This window comes from Thalassophryne amazonica, chromosome 14 (assembly GCF_902500255.1).
Source record: "Thalassophryne amazonica chromosome 14, fThaAma1.1, whole genome shotgun sequence".
NCBI classification, from domain to species: Eukaryota; Metazoa; Chordata; class Actinopteri; order Batrachoidiformes; family Batrachoididae; genus Thalassophryne; species Thalassophryne amazonica.
The window spans coordinates 12677656-12683655 of record NC_047116.1 but is presented as its reverse complement, the minus strand read 5'-3'; positions in this window follow the sequence as shown (position 1 = coordinate 12683655).

Genomic DNA, 6000 nt, shown 5'->3' with positions numbered 1-6000 from the left:
GCTCATTACCACACCTATATATATATATATATATATATATATATATATATATATATATGTGTGTGTGTGTGTATGTATATATATAAAGTACCTTGAGAAAAGGTTCAACAAATCGATAGTTCCGTGGTGATACGCTGCCCTATCAGAGGGTGAAACCACAAATTTGCACGTAGCGTGGCGGAGATGCACTTTGTGTCTGTGCGTCTATTATGTATGTGCATGCAAGAGTCTTACAGTGTGCCTGAGAGAGAAAGACGTGTGGGGTCAACGAGGAGTTCAGTGTGTCAGAGGTCTCGGAGCCCCGGCTCTTTGATTCCTCTCCCTTGTGGCTCAGAGAATTTCCTCTCCAGTTTCCCAGTACTGAGCCCATGCTGGGCAAGGACAGCCGCGCCAGGGAAATTTATGTTGATGTCAGCAATGAAAACACCACTGCCCCTTCACAATGTCTTGCAATATTTGTCAAACAGCAGTGTGTCCATTCTCTTTCTCCCCATTTCTTCCGTTCTTTCTCAAATTCTGTCCATTCTTACTGACGTGCACCTTGAAAATATTCAGTCAATGTTGGTCAGGCTTTCACACTTCATGCGGTTTGGTGTCTCTGGAGAGACTATAGTAACACATTCCTGGTCTCCTCTGCTGCTGGCTGAGTTTTAGGGCGTCTTTAAGAGCTGGAATTTGTCCCAGCTGTAAACATGGTAGTGCTTCGACATCCAAAAAGCAACTCAACAACTCTTAGGGGACCCACCTCCCACACGCAGCAGCGCACACTGCTACGCAAGGAGTCATTCTCACATCCAGCACTCACATTCTTTAAATTGCAAGTCTAGTTGTGCTCATCTAGGTGCCCGTGGGTAGTCTAATCTACTGGGTGGAGGAGATGGTCTAGTGGTTAAGCGTTGGGCTTGAGACCAGACATCCTTGGTTCAAATTCCAGCCTCACCGGAAAATCACTAAGGGCCTTGGGCAAGGTCCTTAACCCTCTGGGGTCCGAGGGCATTTTTTGGACAGTTCACTCGCCTGGCATAAATGTTTTAGTATTGCTGTTAACAGCTCTCCCTGCATCTCACAATCAAGTTTTATGTCTCTTTTTTTCAGGACAACCTGTGCTTTCAGAATATATATGTTTTTGTTGTGTTTTATAAGTGTAATAAAGGTTTACAATCAAAAATAGGCAATGAAAAAATAAAGAAAAAAAATGTTTCCACCCACATTTATTCTAAACACACAGCAAACTATAATAAACAAATGTTTTGACACTTTAGGTAATTTGAGGTAAAGGTAATTTGAGGTCTTGTGTGAAAGACTGTACAACAAAAAGGTTCAAACAATAACACAAATGCACATTTTGAACAATATATTCAAAATGGTCTATGCATTTTGTTGTCCATTGATATGGTAAACAGTGCTTTACACAGAGAAAGCAACAGAGTTATCCAGTAACATTCACATGCAAACTAGTGGAGCAATCCTGATAGTTACACACTCTTTGTTTGAGCACGTGAAATTGTCATCAGAGGCTTTCCGTGTGCTCCTGCTTTCACTGATCACTGTGCATAATGGTGCAGGGCGCACTGAGTATGTACTAATAGTATTTACTCATTGGAGCACCCAGGGGGCTATTGAAATGAGCCAACTACTTGTAGTAACATATCACTCCTGAAAATGATCTTTGGCTTTTCACGTGAGGTAAATCTGCCCTACGATTGGATTTTGGAAAACCATGTGACGGTGAACCAATTCTGATTGGACACACACATTGCGCACATCATCACGCAGCTTCTGTGAGGAGTACAAAGATGGCCGATGGCTGGCTCCAAAGTCCGCAGAGTTAACTTTTCAGCAAAAAAAAAAAAAAAGTAAGTTTCTATCTCATATCATTCAAAAGTTATTTATAATTTAGTAAAGCTTGGTCTTAGCCATCAGAGGGTTAATCTCCTAGTTGCTCCTGGTGTGTACCAAGTACCTTGTATGGCAGAACCTTCACATTGGGGTGAACATGAGGGATTATTTGTAAAGCACTTTGAGCGTCTGATGCAGATGGAAAAGCGCTATATAAATGCAGTCCATTTACTGTAGTTTGAGCCATGCATCAACAAAAACCTGGTCTAATGACACCTTCAGTAGGTGGCGTCACGATGCATGTACAGTCTGTATACACAGTGCAACTGAAACTAATCATGACACGATTCAAATGCAAGCACTAACAGAAAAAGACAAAGGCTATTGCTTCACCTCAGGGAGCCTTTGTGGCTGCACTCCATTGGCCTGCTGTCACACACTGCAGCAGAACCATTAACTGTCCAGATAACCTCTAACCCCATTCTAAATACTCTGACTCTTAAAGGGGCTGCCAGATGACAATCTGATTAGTTTATTTTATATTATGCTAAAAAACACGCTGATAACTCATTAGGTGACTGATCAAGTATACTTTGAGTGCATTAGCGAAGGGGTCACACTTAAATGCTGTCATCACTGCAGCACAACTGAGATGGGGTGATCAAGTGAGCAGAAGGTTAGGCTGGCCAAGCTAGTACTATATATTGTAAACTCAGCCAAGGCAAGTACACAGAAACTTTGCCACAAGGATACCATCAAGCACTACATGAAGAAGTGCTCCCTGGAGCCTGACAAATGGGAAGCAGCTGTGATGGACATGAATGGGTGGTAAGCCATCGTGCAGGAGGCAGTAAGCGTGGAGGAGAGCCGTTGTCTGGAATTCCAAAAGTCCCACCAAAGAAGATGTTCGGTCCCTGAAAATGACAACTTTGTTGTGAAGTCTGTGGACGTTGCTGCCAATCCAAGGTTGGCTTCATGACCCACTGACATGTCTGTCAAATGTGTATAACAAACAAGTTTTGATCAACATTGATTCCGGTGGACTCCCAATGAGGACAATCCCTTTGCACATGGCCCCTTAATTTGCAGTTATGTTTTACCCCATGTAAACTGCACTGTGAAAGTGGACACACCCAAATCCATCCACCCTGTAGATGTTCATGGTAGAGACCTCAGTTTCCCACTCTAAGAACTGGGCCAACTTCTTGTGTTGTGCAGCAGCCTTGATGTACGACGGAGCATTTTAGAAAATCCTTCATTCCTGCTGCTATTTAGTTTTATAATGAACATTGTTGATTTAAATGTGTGGGGGTTTAAGCCTTGGGCTTTTAGAGTTTTTGTATTGTTTGTCCCTTGTCTTTCAATCCATACTTGCTACTGAATGACAACTGAATTTCTCCATGAGGGAATGAATAAAGTATCTATCTATCTATCTATCTATCTATCTATCTATCTATCTATCTATCTATCTATCTATCTATCTATCTATCTATCTATCTATCTATCTATCTATCTATCTATCTATCTATCTATCTATCTATCTATCTATCTATCTATCTATCTATCTATCTATCTATCTATCTATCTATCTATCTATCTATCTGAGACAGCTAAATGTCAGTTAAAATGTGGAAAATAAAATAATAAGTTCACATTCCCAAAAGGATACACCCACCTGAGAAAGCAGGTGGTCAAAAAATTTCAAATAGCATTAATGTAATCTCACTCTGATGAACCTTGTCCTGTATCCAGGGTAAAACGTTTCACACTTCCAAATTGTTTTTGCAGATTTGTCATGAAATAATGTATGAGCCATAAATAAATCGGAGAAAATTAAGTCAGTAGGTCTGGGAGCATGCACCGGTGCCACATAACTGGCTTGGGCCCTGGATGGATTGCCGAGTGTTGTGTGAATGCAATAGACGGGTTCAAATCAGGTGGGTATGAGTTATAGGGTAGAACGTATACATATTCATGTGGAAGCTAGCTGCTCTCTCAGCAGAATAACTGAGCAGTAACCACAAAAATCTTATCTTAAACCAACCACATACCCAGCTTGCAGTCAGTAGGAATAACGTGTGAGGAATTTCTTGAATGCAGCGTGATGTCTGTGGTTGGCTTCCTCATCCAGCCCATGATAGATAGCAGGCTCCCGTGCTGACGTGCTTTGGATGTACCAAGTTTGCTGTCATGAACATTAGTTACTGCACCAGCTGTGATTAAGCCTCATCATTGCCACCTTCTGGTGTTTAGATATACACTCAGAGGGACTGATTGTTAAAACAGTCAACGGATAACTTGTTTGTGTGTGTTTTGGATCCATTAATGAAACATCTCAGAAATTCATTAAAGAATTGTAACCAAATTTTCTACATTCGTTAAGTTCCAGTGAAGGATGAACTTAATTTTGATGAACTTTTCAGGTTGGGGGGGGGGGGGGGGGGTCAAGGTCAAGGTCAGAGTGCAAGGTCAAACTTTTTTGCCCAACACAAATAGATTTGGGGGAAATATTCTACGGCTTTAACTCATAAATCAAGTTACACAGAGCCGTGGTTACTATTAGACATGAACAGGAAGCCATGTGTGGGTTTCAAAATAAACAACATTTGCCAGAGTAAGTTGAACTGGAATATATATTTTCTGTGTTATCTCTTTTATATGAGGTTTTTCTGTATTGCTGTTGCATGGTTTTATTATAGGCATTTAATCTCATTATTTGAGGTTATTTTGTTCAGTGGTTTGATTCCTGGAAAAGTCTAATATAAAAGCAGCCATTATTCACAAGTGTAAGTTGTGCTTGACATTAGAAATTCTGTCCTTCCACCAAACTTTTGCATCTTAAAACTCAAGACCCGGAAAACTCTCAAAATCAAAATTTTTACACATTAATACTGGGAGGTCAAAGCTCTTCCTGCCAAAAAAGCATGCATTTCTGACATTCATAAGTGTCCTTTTTTTTAAACTGAATTTTGGATTTCAAACAGGAAATGTACCAGAAGCACTGAAATACTCACATCACTCACTAGATGGCAACCAAAGCTGGTCAAATGTCTAGCAAAGTCTCCTGTTTATTAATTTTAGAAGTTAACTTGTGGTGAAAATAAGTTGGGCTGAGAGCCAAAAATCAACTAACAGTTGTGCCGCTTGCACTCACGTGCAACTTGTAATTATTATTATTATTAACAATAGACACAATTTTTTTGGTATACAAGTTGCACCGGAGTATAAGTCGCAAGACTCCCAAACTAGTAGAGAAACTGTGATTTATACGCTGGAAAATACACAAGGGATTAATACAGTTCTGTCTAATCTAATCAAAATTCAATACCTCTGCATTTGACCTTAAGTGAACATACTATAAAGCATCAAAGCATGGGTGAGCTTCATGCTTTTCTTGCCCTATTTTATTGATTGTGCTATTAGTGTTGTGAAAGTGTAGTGACACGGACCCACAACAGGGGGCGCAAATGAACGGCCAATAGATGAGCCAAAAGGTAACAATTTAATGTTGTGAAATGTGCACAACGAAATACAGACAATCTCAGAATATAATTACAGTCAATCCACAAAGGTGACGTGTGGGCAGGCTCGAGGATAGAAGACGTCTGTCCTGAGAAGAGCCGGAACCACACGATTTCCGCCGCCACTGAACCTGGTGAATACTGGAGCCGCCAAGTCCCGAATTCCCAGGTGATCACCGTCCCCGACTGTCGGATCTGGTACTGCTGGCGAGAACAAAGACAGTCAAGTGTAGGTGTGTGCACACCCAGTAACAACAACGGTGGGAATGCCACCTCCACCTCTCACTCAATATGTGTTGCAGCGGTCCCTCAGAGGAAAAAGAGTGCCGTCCTGCACAGCCTCCACAAACGAAGGACCGGTACTCCTGCAAACACTCACAATAGACAGATTCAGAAAATACCACAAAGGCTGAGGATATTACCTCCAATGAAGTACGATATCTCGGCGATGAGGTGGAGATGACGTCTGGGTTTTATGGAGTGCGATGATAAAGAATGAGTGACAGCTGTCAGGAGTTAATGAGTGACAGCTGTCACTCCCGGCTGTGTCTGTGGCGGCAGCGCCCTCTCGTGCCTGAAGCCCGCACTTCAGGCAGGGCGCCCTCTGGTGGTGGGCCAGCAGTACCTCCTCTTCTGGCGG